This window comes from Haliotis asinina, chromosome 15 (genome assembly GCF_037392515.1).
Source record: "Haliotis asinina isolate JCU_RB_2024 chromosome 15, JCU_Hal_asi_v2, whole genome shotgun sequence".
Classification (NCBI taxonomy): domain Eukaryota; kingdom Metazoa; phylum Mollusca; class Gastropoda; order Lepetellida; family Haliotidae; genus Haliotis; species Haliotis asinina.
The window spans coordinates 51673373-51695656 of NC_090294.1; the positions used below are offsets into that span (position 1 = coordinate 51673373).

A 22284-nucleotide genomic window follows, 5' to 3' on the forward strand; every position below is an offset into this window, starting at 1 on the left:
GATTCTAATGTCGTTGTCAAGCAAGTGGTACATGGAGAGTAATACGGGGATGATATACATACATGAGGCGTTTGGAAATGAGGGATGAGACAAACATGCGATGTTTATACATTAAATGATGTGTAGTTAGGTAGATGGAAGCCCACAGATGTAGATGGTTGTATAAACAAGAGAAACCTTCATCTACCTAACTGCAAGAATGCCAATCAACACAAAAAGCCCCAAAGAACAACAACAACTAAAAAATAATCTGCGCATGAGATACATATATATTCAATATAAACACACACTGTAGGGACGCTGTTGTGTATTTTGTTCGACTAACACAAGTCGTAGTAAGCTCTCAATTCACAGAGAACTGTATTTTTATATGAAAGCAAGGCTCGTAAGGCTCTACCGGCGGCACGCTACTCGTCCGTCAATAAGGTGGGAATACATTAATCAGAAATTCCCCTCAAATTTAGACTGACTTGTGTATGACGCATTCCCAGAACGTTTAACCCACGTTTTGACTCAGTTCTATTTCTTCAGTTCTGTTTCTTTACTAAATATCATAACTCTGCTTCTGGATCTAGATATTCTTCTGTTTGCATTTATCACAGGCAATATCAATATACAGTGTTTATGTCGGTGTGTAATGTCTTAAGACAGATGACTTGAAAGGAGCATTTACCCTTGTATAACATGAGATGTAGCAAAGGAATCCCTATTAATCTAACCATGCATTAGCTGAATCAACAAATCTCAGACAGTCGCGATTAAGAGCTCTCAGACACGCCCCGAGTACAACTTCCGGCTCTGTTGCTTTGATTTGTTCCTAACTACAGCTGCGTGCAGAGAACAAAGAGCTTCTGGAGCCGTTGTCGCTTTGTTGACACAACAATTTTGCATAAATATGTGCGCTTCCCTTTGGTCTGCTTCTAGTTAGTATTCCCTTCGGTATACGTACTTGTGTATGTATACGGCCATTTCAAAATTGATTATCTTCTCTGTAAATGAAAATATTTTATTTACATTGATAGGAAATTAATACGATTCTATGGTGCTAAGTAAACATGTACATTTGATAATGTCATCACATTTGGTGTGAATTTCGGTATCAATTTTGACAAATATATAATTGCATAAACTAATAAATAACACATGCCAGCGATCTGTATCAATTTCGTAACCTTCAACACTCTATCCTACAAATTCTGTTTCAGTCTTTTATTATAATACAAACAGGTACGACGTTGAACTGCTATATTTAGCACGACAAATCATCCATCACCACTTTCAGTCTAGAATTATTTTCAGCCTAGAAATACACCCGTCTTGAATACACCAAGGATTCGATTCTATATTGTTCTTAAGTTTCATAAGGTTCACATTCATTTCAGCATTTCTAATATGTTATTTGAATTTTTTATTTGAATTTTTACATGGACATCTGAATTACACACTGTCAATGATTTTAGTGATATCTGTTTCTTAACACTGTAGTGTGGTCAATACAAGCAGTGGATAACCCGGGGGATGGTAAATACAGCGAGTTTCATGAAAATGCAGCGCGGGGGGAGTAGTGACACCAGATTGGAATCTGTTCATATCGAGATCTATGAATAAAACTCCAAAGTGACAAAAACTCCCCGCCAGACCGTATGAAAAATGCCATAACGTCAACCTATGACGAGCAACATTACATCAGCTCAAGCCTTTGGTTTTTACATTTCCCAAAGTTTGAGGTACAGCCGAGCGTGTTCTTCTAACAAGGAAATAACAATAAAAATATCGTCATGCAATTTTGCTCCTAGATTGTTTGACAAAGGTCACGACCACCACGAAGCATGAATGGTAGGAAAGTCGAAGGCGTTTCTGAATTTGTGTCATCAGTGACTGCGCCAAATGCAATTCCCTATCTTGAATCGCGCCATGTTTCCGGTATTTCTGTTTTGACTTAGCCTGTGCACGGGTTGATAACAGATGTCTCTAGTGGATCAGGATTGCAGACCTTTCTTCGAACACCTGGTGTCATCGCTGTCTGAGATTCCTGTACAGCCAGGTCAGCAGAGTCGAGGTTTCGAGGGGAAGGGCTGTTTATGATTCATACTGGTGACAAGAATCGAACAATGGATTGACGTCATCATCTGGACATTCCTCTTATGATCCAAAAGCACAAACACATACACTTAAAATATGTCAGCTTAGCACAGAGAGTGTCTGAGAGAAAGGATTCTACACTGGTAGAATCAATGTTACACTGATAAACGTCCTGAACTAACGTGCTTCGTAATGGTTGGTGACACCGGGTGTCAGTGTAAGAGATAGTCGTGAAGGTGCGGCCATGACTATACCGATGACGTCATTTAAGTGGGTGTGATTAATCTGTTTTTAGGCAGAAATATAACAAATGATTCTGTAAAGGTTACTCCATGTTTCAAAGTGCACGTTAGTTGAAATTAACACTGGCGTCTTCAACAGCAACGAAAACTGACAGCAAAGTAGTTTGCTCAACTTCAAAATCAAACAAGAAGTTTTGCCCTCATTTGTGTTTTCACTCGCTAATGGCGAAGTTTAGGCATTCAGTTCAATAGATTGGTTCTTCATTTGCTTGCAAACAACCTTTGATTCTTACATTCATAAGATCAAAAAATGAAGTTTTAACTTTTTAACTAATTCAAATACAGGGCCGTACTTCTATGAACATGGACCTGAGCGGTCAAGCATGTGGCTTGTATGGCGGTTATTTCAAGCGGACTGATATCCGCAGCAATCGATAAGCAATCTGTCCGTCATTAGCTTTAAATCAGACCCGATCTTTTATTAAAGCAGTTATAATTCAAACAGTTGATTGAGTGAAACCTATCGACCCGAAAACAAACAGAAGATGAAGATGGTGATCATCGACCCCATCCATAGTTGAGAGGGTGTGGAATGACATCCTTGTCTCGTCCCATCAGCTCTGTCAACTGTGGTCGTGTGTGGTAGGAAATTAAGGGTCAATGACGTGATTAAACGCTTAAGGTTATTGAAAGCATCACTTGTTTATTGTTTATGGACAGGTTAAAGAGGTCCTGCTTTATTGATGAGAGGTATTGTCACAGAAAGTCAAGAAGTGTTTTATTGTGTTAATGCTCCCACTGAGTAAATACCAATGAACAGAAGCTGTACCGGATAATGGTGGTTCGTAAATGAAGACATAAATATTATATGCATTAAGCCGAAGATTGAGTTATAACCGATACATTTATTTAATAACAGATGAATATTGTATTAGCACAAACATGAATTTGGAATCAGGTTTATGTATGTTTAACATATATAATTATCAGGCGATCAGTTTTTTTTATTTTCGACATCATCTCATAAACTCTAATTAACCCCTTATAATTTGAATATTTAAAATATAGGGAGATATGACTTCATTTCTGGTTTCCCGGACGGCTAAAACTAGCTGGAACCATTAACACCTAAAATCGAAAGGAAGAACGTTTTTTCTTTCGTATTTTTTGCTTTCCGCTTGCTTGATGTATTAGATATTATTTGTCGTTTTTAATAAACGGAACACGTACGTACACCAGGCTTCAGCGGGTCGCTGTGTAAAATGGTTTTACTGGCACAACAGAAACCTATGAATCCAGGTACGAATCCAGAGTTTATTCCAACGATGTCTTCTGGTTGGTCAGCCTCATGTTCTTGTAGCGTTCACATTGGCTAACAACTAATACGTACATGTTGTCGGACCTCAATTGTTCGGTTGACGTTCACGTAACAGCACCTTTATATAAAACACAATTCATTCATTCAAACATCGCCCTGACAACATGAAAAACGCAACATGCAGCGTAAGACATCTATGTAAACGTTCCAACCAACGTCATGACTTTTTCGCTCTACTAATGTTAATTTGTATGTTTTTACCATAGTCTGACGTGACCTTTTCTAAATAATGGGATATGAGGACCGAACATCTATAAACTGAAGCAGGGTCTACGTCAAATGCTAGGACCCAGTTCCTACACTATCTGAGATTGACAGTAATTAGCACCCTCTGTGCGCTGGGACGTCTCCTTGTGCAGATCACGATGGCAATGGAATAATGACGACAAACAGTATCGGGCATATCATCTGCTCACGTGATGTTAACGCTGAAATAGAACTAACGAGCCGTGGCTTGACTTATTGGTCAGATGGAACCAATTTGATTATTTCACGCCCGACCGGTACCTGTTTGTGTTTGTCTACGGAGCGTGTAGCGATACAGTACCTGGCGACATCATTCGATGACTCAGATATGGGGACTTGAAAGGAGACTCTGGCTAGTCACCGCCCTGTCATGGCTTACAGACAGGGAGAAATGTGTACCTTCACATATTTAGAAATGTCACGTCTTTGCAAGATCTGTCACGTGCGAAACAACTGGTATCATCCCTGATATTCAACGTTATTGAGTCCTTAGCATCGAAATTATGTGACACGTGAGGTTGGTTCTCTGGGAATATATATTAAGTTGTGCACGTTAGATGCATTTGCACTCAGCCAGCATACACGCAGATGCATGCTTCTCCGAACATGCGCGTAGACTTAACATAGATTAGCGATTTTATCTGAACATACAACAATGAATTTTCGAACCTGGTTTTTAGCCTGGTTAACTTTTCGAAGTTAATATTTAAACGGTGGTGGGAAATAAGCTTTTTAAAACAAAGTTGTTTACATTCGTGAATGCGCTGTTCTGGTTAAAACATCGTGAGGTTACAGTGTGATCGTGAGGTTACAGTGTGATCGTTAGGTTAGAGTGTGATCGTGAGGTTACAGTGTGAGGTTAAATTGCGATAACGAGGTTACCGAGAGACTGTGGGATGCTCAGTAGGCACATGTAGCAAATCCTATTCAAATTCTGAAAATGTTGAAAAATGTGGTCATGTACAGGTACAAAGTGAACTGATTTAAGAACGGATACATTTATACACCTGATCCCACAGACGGAGTAGACACCTGCAATGACATGACCTGTCCGACTTACCCAAGATATACTGCTTTAAGATGGATCCCAGTTACACTGCCAAAGCTAGCGGTAGCAGCAGAATTATATTAATATATGCATGAGTTGTATTACTTTCTGTCTTTTCTACACTCTACTCGAGATCTGGGAATCTGTACAATTCATGTCTGGTGCAGACATACCCGTGAGTGTTATCCGTACTTTATGCCCACCTCCGGGTACGACAAATCTTAGGGTGAACGCTACTTGACGAGACTGCGGACAGTAACATGAAATCACGGTTAAAGCATTCTCATCCTTGTCCATAAACAAAACTTTCACACATGAATGTACACGCTGGTCGATGAATAACCCGTCATAACCCATATGGTCCTCTGAAGAGCGATACGTCACCATCTTAATTCAATGTGTTACAGATGCGTCAATAAATGTGGTAAAATTTGTACAAGAATAAAAATTGTATGAGAATTTAAATATTAGCAAAGCGGCACTGATTGGCAGAATCAACAGAATAGTAAACAGCACACACAAACATACAAAGCATCTGTATTCTTTGACCTCAATGTCATTACTTTTCACTACATTCTAGGTCGAGCACGTACTAGCTTTTGCAAACCTGCATTGTGAAATACACTAGGTGTGATTTCAAACAGATAATAGCGAATATTGATAACACACACCGCAAGGACTGTTTTAGAGCATACGGATCTATTCTGAGATTTATCTATACCGTGAAATCATTATTTCAGTTTGCGTGGGTAGTATCGCTTACAAGACACCTATGAATCCACGGTTAGGTAACCTTTGACGAAGGCTTAAAGAACCCAGATTTACCTTCTCTCTCCTTGCGTGGTCTCCTGCCAGTAATGCTATTTACGTCGCTGTCCCGTATCAATATTTATTGTGCTCAATGTGGTATAATTAGCAATAAAGCGACTGGGTTCACGGGAAAGATCGAAGTTGGCGGAAAAAGCTAAAGTAGAGAACCTTGTAGCAGGTTTGTCCACCTTTGATACGCAACTCTCGAGAAATCTCACACAATGACTGCTCCCGCCAGCGTCATGCGTGGCTTCACAATTTCGGAGACCAGAATTCAGTTACAAGGCTTATGTCGTTCTTTTTGCAGAAAAGCTAACGGTGATGCATGTTTTAATTTTTATTGGATATTCAGAAACCTCTATTACGGCCTTTAATGGAATGACGCTGATATTTGCGTCTGATGTAGCGAAAGATTTTTTTCTGTCGGAATCTCTATCAGGCTATGGAAGTAAGAAGAGAAGAGGAATGTCTGGCATCAGGGCAGCCATTATGTGTGCTAAATGATAATCAAGTGCCCTGTTAATTTTCCGTTTATGTAAAGTAGGGAATGATTTTGTTGTGGCGAAAAGAAAATTACTTCCCGAGAGGTAAAATAGTAGTGTAAATATCACATATCGACGTACTCTTTGTCAAGGAGCCACATGTCTCGAGAATAACATATTCTGAGACGTTGGGTTTGCGAGGTATATTATGTTATTGACAAATTAGCAATACTACTGATACAGTTTGGTTGTGGTTTAGTCATATTCATGTGGACGTTACTACTTCCGTATCTACGCATGTGCACGGCATAATATTTCTTGTTACGGACATGTGTCACAATCATGTGCCAGTGTCGGTGACATTTGCTCTATAGAACTATTTTTACAGATATTAAAAAATGTTCAAAACAAAACGTTTCTCCAGAAAAAGTATCAACCTGGATGTTGCATGATGGCAATAAGTTGTCATCACGGTATTGGCTACTTTCTACTGACAAAACTAACCACACTATGGCCGTAACCTCTCCCTATAGGAGACACTGACTTTGAGCATTCATGTAGCTGAGCTGACAGATGTGTCGTTTACTAGAATTACACATCAGAGCAAACTAAACATAAATAAAACACCCAAAGCCTTGAATGTCAATAATCATAACATCTGTCAGCCAGAAAACGACCCCATCACTCGGTTCCAGCATCACCATGGTCATGTAACATGTATCACTGTCTATTCGCCATGATAATATAGGTAAGCGTATCCTGCCCTTCCTCTCATACCGTCACCAATACATGCAGAGGCGATTCAATTGTTCAGAATTACTCCAGTGTAAACTAATGCGTTTCTCATAAACAGACTACCACATGCAAACGTTGCAGATACATGCTAAACAAATTAAGCTAGAGATGGTGAGTATTATGAAGTTTTATAGTGAAGACTAAAGAGACACTGTTAAAACGTACAGATACCCTTGATCCCTTACTTGTTTTACTCTGTATGTTTCCCACTTCCATCACTTCCACGTCATAGATACACTGAGGAAACCCAAACCATACACCGTGTACAGCGTTTATGCTTTTATAATGGATATCCATAACAATGACTATCGACTTAACAAAAATAGAATTGTCAATTCCTAGCCGTTAATCCGAAAAGAGTTTTTTATCTGATAGTTGTATTCCAGGAGTGGTTGGGCACTTGCTGACTGTGAAAGGTGCTGATGGGAACACACTGACACAAATACCTGCTAATGAGAACTAATTCCGCCTGAAACACTGTCACGTGATGCTGTGGTGTTTGCCAGCTAACAATTGATCTAATCCATTGCAAACATTCATTGTGCAATAATTGATATTGCGACAGAGATATGAACATGACTTTGTGACATACTTCACAAGGGCATTACTAGGAACATTAAGATGGGAGAGTGAAGAGACTGAAAGTGCACGATGTAAATTTCTCGTCTTTGTGTAACCCAACAATTAAACAAATGCATGTACTAGCCAATAAAAACACCGGATGGTAAACAGGCGACACTCCGACGTTCAGCTGACATAAAGGTGAAAGTATCAAACATATTCATACACAAACAATGGGCTGATTCCCTAGGCTACAAAAGGACTAAGCCTATAGTATACGATAGTGAGTTGTGATAGGTCGTGCGAACGCTTTGTTGAGAACGCTTTTGTCTCGTTTTTCAGCTGGACTTTAGCAGTTTTGTTCCCTGACAGTTTGTAAGAAGATGTGATGATGTGGAATAATGTGTCGCACTCATTTAGCTGCATGATGGTGTCCAGAGAACTAAAGTACACATGTAATTCCCCTTCTAAACTAGAACGTCCCTCAGTCACGCAACCATTGCAGTTTCCACATACACCCTACGAGTAAGTTGTGTGTACTGAAACTCTTTGGATCAACAAGAAAGTTGCCGCAACTATCGTTAATCCGTAACAATACGCTCTGTCCTCATCTAAACTACCCGAGTCGGTGTCTTCCGTCAGGTGAGTTTCCTCCACTGTCAATTAATCCAAAATAGACCTCACTCAGACCGATATGTTGGCACAGGCTCACGTTAGCATTATGGGAAATCGGCTTGTGAGACAGAGGCAACTACGGTGATCGATTTCAATCACAGAGGTCCACGTTGTTCTAATGAGGGGACTATCTGGGATTAGTGCTGATCCGTCCTGGACGCGGATACGACAGGACTCTGATACCGTCTCTGCCGGACAAATTCCTCACGATGTACGCTTTTAAGTTTAAACTCTAATGCATAGTGAAGAGCTCGCGCCGGTGTCGATTTGGTCGTAATCTGGTGCCAGTGTTTGTTAAGCAATGTCCGACCTATGTAAAGGACTGTTTGTAGAGCTTTATCTAAGACTGTGTTTAGAAGCGGGTCCAGAGATCAGTGGATAGTTATACCAGAACTATCTATAGTTGTGATAACAGCTATGTCAGCACTAAAGATATATAGCTGTGTTTAGAGCTCTGCCAGTACTATGTATAGCTGTGATGACATATATGTCAGTGGTATATAATTGTGATTAGAGCTATGTCAGTACGATATATGGTATGTTTAGAGCTATGTCAGTATGATATTTGGTATGTTTAGAGCTATGTTAGGACAATATATGGTATGTTTAGAACTATGTTAGTACCACATATAGTATACTTAGAGCTGTGTCAGGACTACGTTAAATATGTTTAGAGCTATATTAGTACTGTGCATAGCATGTTTAGAGCTAACTAAAAGTGCTTTATGGTTCAACTTCTTTATTCTACAAGGTCACAACGTTTCGAGACAGATTCTAGTCTCTTCTTCAGGTGAAGTGAGGGTAAAACTAAAGGGTTGCAGTATATATACACATAACAGTAGACTGATAACAATAGGTAACAAGATATACAGGTTTCTATTAATTGATGTACAGGCTTCAATTGATAGATGTACAGGCTTCTAATTATGTACAGGCTTTAACTGCACACCAATCAGTTGAAGCCTGTACATAATTAGAAGATATTCTCGTGTAGGTTAAGGGTTTACGAATATCCAATATTACATAGTCTTTCATACATATCAGAAGTTCACACGGATTTGGCATTTTATACACTTTCATATTTCCCATGTCGATTGGACGCATGGATGCCTGATACCAGTTACCATGGTGTAACATGTTTTCGGGGTAATAACGCAGAAGATGATCATGGATACCAGATACCAGTTACCATGGTGTAACATGTTTTCGGGGTAATAACGCAGAAGATGATCATGGATACCAGATACCAGTTACCATGGTGTAACATGTTTTCGGGGTAATAACGCAGAAGATGATCATGGATACCTGATACCAGTTACCATGGTGTAACATGTTTTCGGGGTAATAACGCAGAAGATGATCATGGATACCTGATACCAGTTACCATGGTGTAACATGTTTTCGGGGTAATAACGCAGAAGATGATCATGGATACCAGATACCAGTTACCATGGTGTAACATGTTTTCGGGGTAATAACGCAGAAGATGATCATGGATACCTGATACCAGTTACCATGGTGTAACATGTTTTCGGGGTAATAACGCAGAAGATGATCATGGATACCAGATACCAGTTACCATGGTGTTACATGTTTTCGGGGTAATAACGCAGAAGATGATCATGGATACCTGATACCAGTTACCATGGTGTAACATTTTTTTCGGGGTAATAACGCAGAAGATGATCATGGATACCAGATACCAGTTACCATGGTGTAACATGTTTTCGGGGTAATAACGCAGAAGATGATCATGGATACCAGATACCAGTTACCATGGTGTAACATGTTTTCGGGGTAATAACGCAGAAGATGATCATGGATACCTGATACCAGTTACCATGGTGTAACATGTTTTCGGGGTAATAACGCAGAAGATGATCATGGATACCTGATACCAGTTACCATGGTGTAACATGTTTTCGGGGTAATAACGCAGAAGATGATCATGGATACCAGATACCAGTTACCATGGTGTAACATGTTTTCGGGGTAATAACGCAGAAGATGATCATGGATACCTGATACCAGTTACCATGGTGTAACATGTTTTCGGGGTAATAACGCAGAAGATGATCATGGATACCTGATACCAGTTACCATGGTGTAACATGTTTTCGGGGTAATAACGCAGAAGATGATCATGGATACCTGATACCAGTTACCATGGTGTTACATGTTTTCGGGGTAATAACGCAGAAGATGATCATGGATACCTGATACCAGTTACCATGGTGTAACATGTTTTCGGGGTAATAACGCAGAAGATGATCATGGATACCTGATACCAGTTACCATGGTGTAACATGTTTTCGGGGTAATAACGCAGAAGATGATCATGGATACCTGATACCAGTTACCATGGTGTAACATGTTTTCGGGGTAATAACGCAGAAGATGATCATGGATACCTGATACCAGTTACCATGGTGTAACATGTTTTCGGGGTAATAACGCAGAAGATGATCATGGATACCAGATACCAGTTACCATGGTGTAACATGTTTTCGGGGTAATAACGCAGAAGATGATCATGGATACCTGATACCAGTTACCATGGTGTAACATGTTTTCGGGGTAATAACGCAGAAGATGATCATGGATACCTGATACCAGTTACCATGGTGTAACATGTTTTCGGGGTAATAACGCAGAAGATGATCATGGATACCTGATACCAGTTACCATGGTGTTACATGTTTTCGGGGTAATAACGCAGAAGATGATCATGTACATTATTGCGTATCAGTAGATTATCAAATTTGTAATTCCGTAAATAATTATCATTTCACCTTCCAAAATGTTCTGTCATCTGCTGGTTTCCAATGTAGCGAACATTTCGTGTCTGTCCGCCAGCACGAGCGGGAGAAGTGACAGACTGGTTTAGAGTATCCCTGATACTAGTAACTGCACCTAGTCGGATACAAACTTTACAAGTGTGAAGGCGTAATTCCTCTACAATATTCAGTATTCCATAAATATCAATAAAACCAAACATATTGTAACGCGTTCTGTGATATCTTTTCTTAATCTATTCAGTTGTCGGGCTATCTATTTACTATGGAATACAAAGCGGATCTTCAGGAAATATAAGACGGGATCTTACTCATTAGGTTTTTATGACTACAAACAAATAATAACAACACGGTATTTATTATGACGTTCATGGATATGACGAAAAGGATGATTCAACAGGTCAAGAGTTCTTCGTGGGAGAATAACTTTGCCCTAGACCTTTTTACAAGCAGCCTCCGGAGTAGTCTTGTTATGCAACTCAAGCAATATGTCCTTTATTGTCGTGTTGTGCAGAGGTGACCTTCCTATGTACCTTGTGCTAAACTGCATTTAAATATGACGCGTTCTGTGAGAAAGTCAATAGTTTAAGTCAATATCCCGAAACTTTGCCAACCCTGTAATATAGTTACCTACCATTTACAATCACTAAAACTATTGATTTCCATCAGGTTTGTTTATCCAACTTTCAGGATCAGGAAATCGATACAGATTGGAGCAAAAACATGTCAAAATTCAAGATGAAAAGTGTTCGATTTTGTTCATTGTGTGCAGGTTCCTCAGTTGATAAAATCTACTGGTGTTGAGTAGAAACTACTGATGGACAACGAACTCGGCGTTTAGCAAGCTTTCAAATCCACAAGAGCGGAAACGATCTAAAGAATGCGAGTTCAAGTGTCCACATCGGTAGAAAATACATCTGGGAGTGGAGTCGAGATCTCTGGCAATCTTTGTATTGAGGCTTGGCTTGCTCCCTGTTTTGCTATTGTATTTAACGATTGACTTAAACAAGGCTTTATTCGCTTGCCTGTTATAGTTGAGGCAGCTGAAAGACCAACTCGGGGTTAACCAGGAGTACTCCCAACAATTGATGAAGAGGGGGCAGTAATTTCCTGTCTGCTTCAAGCCATTAAGATTTCGCCAATCTTCATCGACGTCGTCTCCGTATGTCCGGAGAAAAGCCAGTGCGGCTTTTTGGTCCTCCCTGTCATCAAAACGAGGCTGCAGAACCAACCTTGATCGTTGTCTAAACGGTGCTTTGGTGTGTTCGAGTAGGCGATGACGTCATGGGCATGGTGTTTGAATGGCTCTTCCTGTCTAGGAAGTCGTTGTATTCTTGGGCTGACATCAGATGTTAACCTTGTTCTGTTCTTCAGACACGACAAACTGCATAATTCATACAGTGGGGATTAATTTTCTATTATTGACATTTTGACAAGCCGACTATGAACGCTTTTGTAGATCCGATGAGGCATTACTGTTAAGAGCGATACATATTCGTCTTAAAGGATGTGGGATCGAAGTTCACTTAACTATGAGCCCATATTCAAATACCCCAAGAAAAGAAACAATGTACCTGGAAAGACGATACTATACAGCTATTGAGAATGTCATTTCAACACATCGTTAGACATACCAGTGCATTTTCATGGACAAGAAAGAATAGCCATTCATTAACCAATTCCTAATTTGAACAACTTCGCCAAATGATAAACAGAACGGTGTATCTTAAGCCTGTCAGTTAGCGAGTTCATATTATGGAAATGCCTCAAATACGAATTTGTTGCTGAAGTTTTGTTGAAGTTAGTTTTTAAGGTACAACTCTGTCACAGCTGTCAGGGGTTATGTTCATGAAGCCTTTCAAAACATTCTAGTGACACATGACCCCTAGGTATACCATGTCTTTAGAACATTCTAGTGCCACATGACCCCTAGGTATACCATGTCTTTAGAACACTCTAGTGCCACATGACCCCGAGGTATACCATGGCTTTAGAACATTCTAGTGACACATGACCCCTAGGTATACCATGGCTTTAGAACATTCTAGTGCCACATGACCCCGAGGTATACCATGTCTTTAGAACACTCTAGTGCCACATGACCCCGAGGTATACCATGGCTTTAGAACATTCTAGTGCCACATGACCCCGAGGTATACCATGGCTTTAGAACATTCTAGTGCCACATGACCAGTAGGTATACCATGGCTTTAGAACATTCTAGTGCCACATGACCTCGAGGTATACCATGGCTTTAGAACATTCTAGTGCCACATGACCCCGAGGTATACCATGGCTTTAGAACATTCTAGTGCCACATGACCCCGAGGTATACCATGGCTTTAGAACATTCTAGTGCCACATGACCTCGAGGTATACCATGGCTTTAGAACATTCTAGTGCCACATGACCTCGAGGTATACCATGGCTTTAGAACATTCTAGTGCCACATGACCCCGAGGTATACCATGGCTTTAGAACATTCTAGTGCCACATGACCTCGAGGTATACCATGGCTTTAGAACATTCTAGTGCCACATGACCTCGAGGTATACCATGGCTTTAGAAAATTTAGTGCCACATGACCCCGAGGTATACCATGACCCCGAGGTACACCATGGCTTTAGAACATTCTAGTGCCACATGACCCCGAGGTATACCATGACTTTAGAACATTCTAGTGCCACATGACCCCGAGGTATACCATGACCCCGAGGTACACCATGGCTTTAGAACATTCTAGTGCCACATGACCCCGAGGTATACCATGACTTTAGAACATTTTAGTGCCACATGACCCCGAGGTATACCATGTCTTCTTGTGCCAGTGTAACACTGTCTCGGCACCTAGGTACACAAGCATTTATGTAATTAAACAGACCCATGGCATAACAAAAATATTTACAAGTACGATGTTTACAGTTATTTCTTACGAGAACCTGGCCACGAGGCACTAAATATAAAATCACACAGATCAAATAATTAACATTTCCGTAACGCGCATAAAAGCAACTCAAGTATACATCCCAGTAGTGCACACGTACACCTCTTGCATTCATCTATGTCCGTTACATACATTCACGTGCTCACGCACACCCCGCCAGCGGGGTACAAGACAATGTCACCTCAAAGGGGCGGATACATCTTTTTGGGAAAGTAGGGGTGCACGCTTCATGTTCACTTTCAATGGTCATTTAACACAATTTCAGGACAAAAGGGGAGGGGGATGGAGGGGATGCGCATCCTGTGAACAAAAGCCATTCCCCACCCCCAACCCCAACCACCCCATCCTCGTACCCCTAGTCTCATACCCGCACCCCCACCGCACCACCCCTTGGATCCACTTGTGCCTGATCAGTGCTACTGACGACCGAATTGGTTGTGCTAGTTTTCACCTGAGATTTGAAGTTGCGCAAAACGAACAGAGACCCCTCGCGCGAAACTGACATGCTCCAGGTGCTTTTGATTAGCACACTGACGATTACAATTAATCGCCCGCTACGCATATTGTCGTCTCTCTGTCCTAGCTATAATCACGCCGGCGACACTAGACACCTTCAGCCCACCTGTCCCCTTGTAAATGCCAGGCTCCATTGCTGCCCATAATTGCTGGCCCAGCTTTACTAATTATATACACATTTGTACGTACATTGTGTGCAACAGAATCAGTGAAATGAAAACGCGTATTGATTGAAGATCGGTTTTGGCATGTAGAACTGTGATGTTCGAGTCCACCATTGGCGGATTAATGTGAAGCTCACAATTACTGTCTTGATCTTCCAACTGCTACCTCAACCAATATGCACTCACCATACTTAGATACTGAACCGAGATAGTGACTCCATGTTTTACGAAACAAGATTGTGATGTAGAATGTTTATACAGTAAGGTGGCCGCCCTGGGGGTCACGAGGTCAGGTGGACAAGACTGGACGTCACTGGATTCACAGACCAGACAAAGTAACGAAAGAATGTCCCACTGGACTTTACGGAACGACCATCTCATTGATGCTCGGCATGTATGCAAACACATGTCTGAACCTTTAAACATACTTGACAGACTGTTTTATATGACTATAAAATCAGAATGCGACTAGACGCGAGTTGAGGCCATTGAATATGAAGTAATATGAGCGCCAGCGAGTTGAGAATATACGCCAATGCGCGATGACAAAACAAGCGGCTAACGTAGGATTTCAAACTAACGTTGATACTCACTCCAATACATTAAAGACACTATCATCCTCCAGAAGACTTGCTGTCTTGTAACGTCATCAATGAAAGGGACGAAACTGATTATGAAGATGTTTGTTGTTGTTCTAATAGCCTCCTAATGGCGTGTTCCCTGGATCTGAAGCTTGCATTGGAATTGGGCTACACATTCTTTTCTGATTCACTTCGATGTCATTGATGAAAACGTATTTCCCTTTGGGATTAGAGTGGCTTACAATCTGAAATTACTACCCATTTCAAGACTTCGCAGGGACACGTGGGCTCTTGTTTATGTAGAATATGCATTCAATAAAAGAATATACTGAGTTAGCTGCCTAAAGTCGTTAAGATCAATTGTATAGCATAATTACAACTTCCTCAATATGAACTCACAGAATAAAAAATAACACACTTAAATACAACAGTGCTTTGAAAGTACCCCATGCGCGAAAGGTCAAAATTGATTAAAATAACTTTCCAGATGAGATGACTTCAACTTCTTGTGGAAGCGACGTCTTCTACGTCTTCAACTGCAGCGAAGTGACGTCACAGTGTTGTAACAGCGCAAATCGTATTGGTTGTAAAAGTAATTAATTTGATGCTATTATGTTCCCAAATAGACATCATATCATAGACAATGCCTTTAATTTGGCAACCAAACATGTCTTTGGCGTAAAGGATGTGTAATTCTAGATTTAAACGAGAAAATACAAGTTAAGTTCTTGGAATCGATATTACAAGCATCGGGGTCTCGCCTAGTGTGCGAGAACAGAGGGTCTTTTATCCCTCCCGCTTCTGCCGCTTTATTTCACATGCCGTTTGGCACATCTAATGATTCCTAGATTGAAGGGCCAATATAATTGCAAATAGCTCGTGCTTCCTCTGGCCAAGACCAACTTTTATTCCGTGCCGTCATTTAGATTCAACTCTTGCCGATGGGCGGTTGATCGTTGACTCTCGGATTTGTTCCTGTGCGATAGCTTTGAATGAGCGAATCAAAAATCTACATGTATGAATATGGGTTGTTTAAAAAGAGGAATTGTGTAATGCCGCCACGACAAAAACGAACGAAGATTGTGATTTCTCGGCCTAATGTAAATGTGCTTGAGAATTCAAATGAAATGCGGTTTTTGATAGCTAAAAGTGATAAAAAGACAAACCAGAAGTCTGTGCCATGAAAAGGTTTGTTGTTTTAATGGTTTGTGACGTTGCTAAGCAACGCGACGTTACAGCAGCTAACAATTAACGCGTGTGCCTGTTTGTCTCAGTCAATGCCTTCAAAACACAATATATACAATATCGATTAGAGATCGTCTTTGATCACATGTTGTGTATCACTGTCCGACACAGCGGGGTTATCATTTAGGATACTGTTTGTTACAGGTTTTTTTTATCGTATACAAAACTCCCAACATAACTTCAAAACTTTTCAAAGCTTTTTTTGCTTGCCATGATATTATTTTTCTAATTATTTTATTCGATATACTAATATACAGATGCAATTTTTCGTTTACGTCATGTCTAGTCAATAATCCTTTCTGAACTGAGTCGAATATAACCACGAGCAAGAGTCACAATCGCAGATGTAGTGACTGACATCACTGGCTTCACGGCAGTGTGTTATTGGTAGATATACATTCTATCATATTCTATCTTTAGTACAGGCGACAGAGTAAACAGAAGATTCCACATAAAAGAAGTGTTGGCATTAATCGATTTTGTCCAACTAAGCGCGGCAATACAAGTAAACGAGTTAAAGATTCCGTTTTCGAAACAGACACTTGGCTGTCCAGGGTGACTCGATTTTACAACGACTGCAAAGTGACAGCGCGAGCAGTACACCTCATCAGAAGTGCTCTGCACTCTCGCACTCCGCACGAAATGGAATCGACTGCTCTGATTGGCTGTAATTATCGACACGTTTGAGGAGCGGTGATATTAGAATCTCCAACGTTGTTACATCACATTTATCAGAATGAAGTCAAGCAATAGCGGAGCATGCTAGCAATTTGTAATTCACATGGCTCGTGGAATTGATTGACAGGGCTCGGCAGTTGGACTACTGCTGCCTGTGAGAGGTGAGTGATATAGACATCTTGACACTAGGAATTGACGTGAGATGGATACTGTGTTTAAGTGTTTATATACAGGCCTCCAGGGAACGGCGTTGGTAGCGTAACCTATGATGATAGTTCATGACTCTCGATCTGTTTACAAAAGAGAAAACTAGTTAACTGTGAGAGGTATAGACGTTCGTTCATCGGCAGCAACAAATAGTCTGAAATGATCAGCTGATTTAATCAATTTAGATCGGGCTGCAATAGAACCCCTTCATTGCCCGTTTGGCACAGTGTAGCGAAATGCATTTTGTTGGAAGTATATTCATTGAAGATAGGAGGCGTTAGGGCCCGATTTTGCACATGACCAACCCGGATATTGCATACACAATGTTAACACAGAAACAGTGGGTTAGACCCAGAATGAAACTGTGGCAGTTCGTCACTGTTCGACTCAGCGGAAGGTGTACAACACTGGACTGGCTATTAATGGTGTCTAATGGTTTATCTGAGTATATCAACCCTGGTTCAAGTTGGATCTCCGTCCGTCTGTGTGTGATGAACAACGCCCACTTTCATTCCAAGTGTACATAATCATTAGTGGTAATCCAGATCTGATCTTAATCCATCTGTCTCAATGGCCAATACAGGGACGGATTTACATGTAACATTTACTATGAACCTTGTTAAACCCAGGAAAGTATCTGTGTTAACAAATTTGTGGATTAGCGATGAGGGCGGGATATAAAATATACTGCCGTGGTATAAAATAGCACCGCATTGTATGGGGTACAGGTAAATGCGTAGACCGGTAATCGAGGTTTCCGGATTGATGATGTACCGGTTTAGTGGGGTTTCACGGATTGCCGGACAGGTTCATGCCCACCTGTAGTTCTCTGTAGCAGAATACTTTGTTTAATGTATATTGAAATGTGAGTGGTACGGACATATCCATCCACCTCCTGTTCCATCACGCACGGCAGTCTGGGTGTTGTTGTTGTTTTTGTTGATCTGTGCACTGTATTGACTCGGCAGAAAGGTACGTATGTGTTCATGGACGTGGTGGAAGCTGGTTGCAACGTGGATGCATCACAGTGTTCTTCAGCCTCCCTGTAAATATTATCACTAAGTGTATCAAACCAGTTTTAATTTCGATATTGGAATTTCCTTAATGGTTCTGTTGGTGATTGATTGCGGTGTCCCTCGTCATCATACACTTTCCATCCAGGGAGGGAAGGCTGTTTATGTACATCTAGCTGCTGAATCAGGGTTGATGTGTATAAGAGTTGTTCTCTATTGTAATGGTTCCTTGATACATGGTGTTATCTGGAAGACTGTGTAGCGAATGTCGGTGTTTGCCGTCACTCTGTAGTGCAACATCACGGGGACGAAGAGAGAGTGAATCAGCATGAGGATTAACATGTATGATATAAATCATCTGTACGTTTAGCCATATATATGTCAGGATATTTCAGTGTGGAATAGCAACGCTGTATTTGAATGTTTAGTGTTTTATAACATGCATCTGTGTTGTAACATGGTGCATGTTATAATTTACACTGTGTGTTATAAAGCAGTGTGTGTTATAACATGTGTTCTGTGGACATGATTTCTGTTATAACCAGTAGCGTGTCTTAAACGACACGTGTGGGGTCGCATGCAGTGTGTCCTGGCATGCAGCATATGTTTTTCAAAACTGCGTCATAATATGATATCTTCTCGTACCACATCAAAGAGATTTAAATGCATCATATGAATCATTGATGTTGGATATGATGTTAGATATTGATATTTTCTCAGTATAAATACCACACTACTAAACTGTATCGTTCACTAACGTATTCACTCACTCGCATCTTTCACCGCATCACCTGTCAATGTCCATTCATTAGATGATGACATCCATAGTAACCTTTACTCCCGTCCTGTTTACTGGGTAGGTACACGTGTTCATGTACCCGTAATAAATCTATAAATACTAAAAGTCCAGTATATCGCCCGAGGCTGGAATCGTTAAAACCACACGTTGTCAATACGGAGTTGCAGCAAATAGCAATGGTTTCAGTGCAACACTATACAAACATCAGTGACTGTGTCTGTTGAATGAAGGACAGTAGAACACGAAGACTAATTACAGAATTGCGAAGTAGTATAAAGCACTTGAATATGCACTACAAAGAGATGTATTTACTTGGCGGATGGAGCATTTCTTCACTGAATTATCTAGGCCTGTTGACGTGTTTATTAATTAGTTAAAAACAACAGGACCATTTACATATTCTTAAGCTATCTCTACTAAAAGCATACGTGATTGTCCATGTCCGACACCATAAGGTGCTACTGAATTACAATACATTAATGGTGATAACGGGTGTCCCCGACGAACTCAGCTTGTTCTGGTGTGGAACCCGTCACAAACACGTGTTAAATCAGTGGAAGTACAATGACTGTTCACAATCTCGGGATTGTTGGCGCCCACGTTTTATATAGTCATCATCGAGGACGTCGAGGTCCACGTTTGTTTGTTTGTTTGTTTGTTTGTTTGTTTTTGGTGTAAACTTCGGATGACATTTACGTTCATTTCGGACAAACTTTCGTGAAACTCGTGAGACAGTTATGTAACGGCATATCTTGTCCCCGTGTTTACTACCACAAGCTGATCGATCATGGAATGAGACAACGGTGGACAAACAACCTGGAATACAACCCATCCATCAGTCCCGGCCCGACAATTGCTGTCCTGAGAATATCAAGGTAGAAATGCATCTGAATCAGGAACTCTTGTATTTATGTGCATCTAAGATAGCTTTTCATGACAAATACCCAAATTATTTATTTATGTTTTGTATGTAGTTTAAGATAATTTTAAGTTATTTTCTTCCAATTTGCAAACAGGTACAGATACTCATATACGTACTGGAACTTACTCTAATGATGCTTGTGATATTAAACAGATGTCTTGTAAGGGGATAACTTGCATGCGTAATACATGCAAGTCTAGACTACCTAGTGTAACAGAAATAGTAAAGGTATCACCTCGTTTGTATAGTCTGTCAAAACTGATGGTAATGTGACAGAATAATGACATATTATAACGGCTAAGATGTTCAACTGTCACTTGAGATCGGACAGGATATTACAACCTTGATAAACCGAAATGAGAGCATGTGTCCAAATGGAAGGTTATTTCGAGAAATTGCAAAGTGTGAGAGATTAACAACCGATGCCATAAAATTACTGAGAGTGAATCTTTTACAAGGAGTAGACTTATCGGAGTGGTACAAACACCATCATGACGAATCGTATGACAGGGATGAGAAACAGATGACTGAAGGTATGACAGTTTCGTTTGAGAGAGGTGACATTATATTCACTGGACTGTTTAGCAGACCATCTTTATATGAGCTGTATCGACTGACATCAAAGCCCATTTCATAAATTAAGCACGGTATATCCCGTTTGGAAAAAGTATCCTTGATTGAAATCACACCAGTAGAATAATTCTGAAAGAGTTGAAGGAGGCATGAACGAGGAAATGGTGCACTCCCTATTGACAAATGCAGGTCCCCCTTTTGTGGATTTGCACATGTGCTTTTGTCAACCATTATCCGGAAGTGTTGATCTAGTGCATGACGGGACGGCTCCGAAACTCCCATGGTGCCTGACATTTTCATTAATTCTTTTGACGTTGATTAAAAACACACACGCACGTACAATTCTGGCACTGATCGAAAGAAAAAAGCTCAAAAGGCACATGAGAATACGGTGAAAAGAGCGAGATGATCATGAATTTCAACTCTGGAGAGTGGACTGAACGCCATGATTGCGTTTCTAAGTAAATATTGCCGTTGACAGTGAAATGCACGCAACCGCGCGGTCAAGCTTTGCGTCAAGGTCAGAGTGACCTGTTAACATAGTTTTCCTGATGCTGGACTTCATGGACTGAAGTGTTGTTATTGCTTTGAATTTCTTGAACATACACTCTGGAACTTACCTTGCTCTTTACTCACAAATCAGGATCTGAGAATATTTTTTGCTTCTTTCTATTCATTAACAACGCGATAATTTCCCCATCGATGAAAAGAACTGACGTAACCTTTCAATGTTGTGAAAAAAAAATCGACTTAAAGTGGACATCCTAACTGACAAGATACCCCGAACAGATCAGCGTATATTTCAACTTTTCACGCAGATTGTATTGAAGAAAGATGTAACAAACGATTCGTGAGATATTTCATATTTCAAATACATTTCCGTTTTAAGTGTCATTTATTTGCCGTGTTGATTCCGATGTGCCACGAAATGCCTTCAGCTTGAAATGGATGGATTCAACCGTTGTCAGATCATCAGTTGGTGCAATTAATACCTGAATACCCATGTCGTTCTTCCAAAATATGGATTTATATGTAGATATTTAAGATAATGATAATGTTTAACTAAATTCCGATATTCTGCACCCTGTGTTTCTTCTCGACGACCACAAGCAGGAGTCCGCGACTGAGCAAAGCTCTTCACTAAAGGTGTTTTGTGCACTGCGTGAGAGGAAGACGCACTGGGCCACTCCAACAGCAATGAAGACAGATTGGTTAATCATTCGTACTCTGAAATGTTTCTGGCAAAACGTGACTGTGTTATATAATCCGCGGTGTTGTTTTAGTGGACAAACATTTTAATTTTTTAGATAGCCTCATCGTTGGTGAAGATAGTCTTAAGTGAAATGGAATAGTATGATCTACGGCTTGGGCGTGTTACATTTATCTGTTTCAAACGCTGCAGTGACTGTCAAATACTTTTTGTCACGCACTGCACGTTCGTGTGTTTCACAGTAAGATAAACATTTCTTTCTGTTCATTTGCTGATATAAATACCACCAGGACACCTTCCCTACCCACCTACCCCTTC

The 22284-nt window shown here is 40.5% G+C and overlaps 1 protein-coding gene across 2 annotated transcripts in view; it reads left to right on the top strand.

Moving 5' to 3' along the window:
* The window catches only part of LOC137265823 (synaptic vesicular amine transporter-like), a 66915-nt gene that overhangs the window by 17225 nt on the left and 27406 nt on the right, over nucleotides 1-22284 (top strand). Inside the window, exon 1 of one of the 2 annotated variants that reach the window (XM_067801288.1) lies at nucleotides 17355-17403. The exons of the other annotated variant lie outside the window; for it this stretch is intronic. The gene's annotated coding sequence lies outside the window, so the exon portion shown is untranslated. Of the gene's footprint in view, nucleotides 1-17354; nucleotides 17404-22284 lie in introns of those variants that run through there. 2 annotated transcript variants of the gene reach the window in all.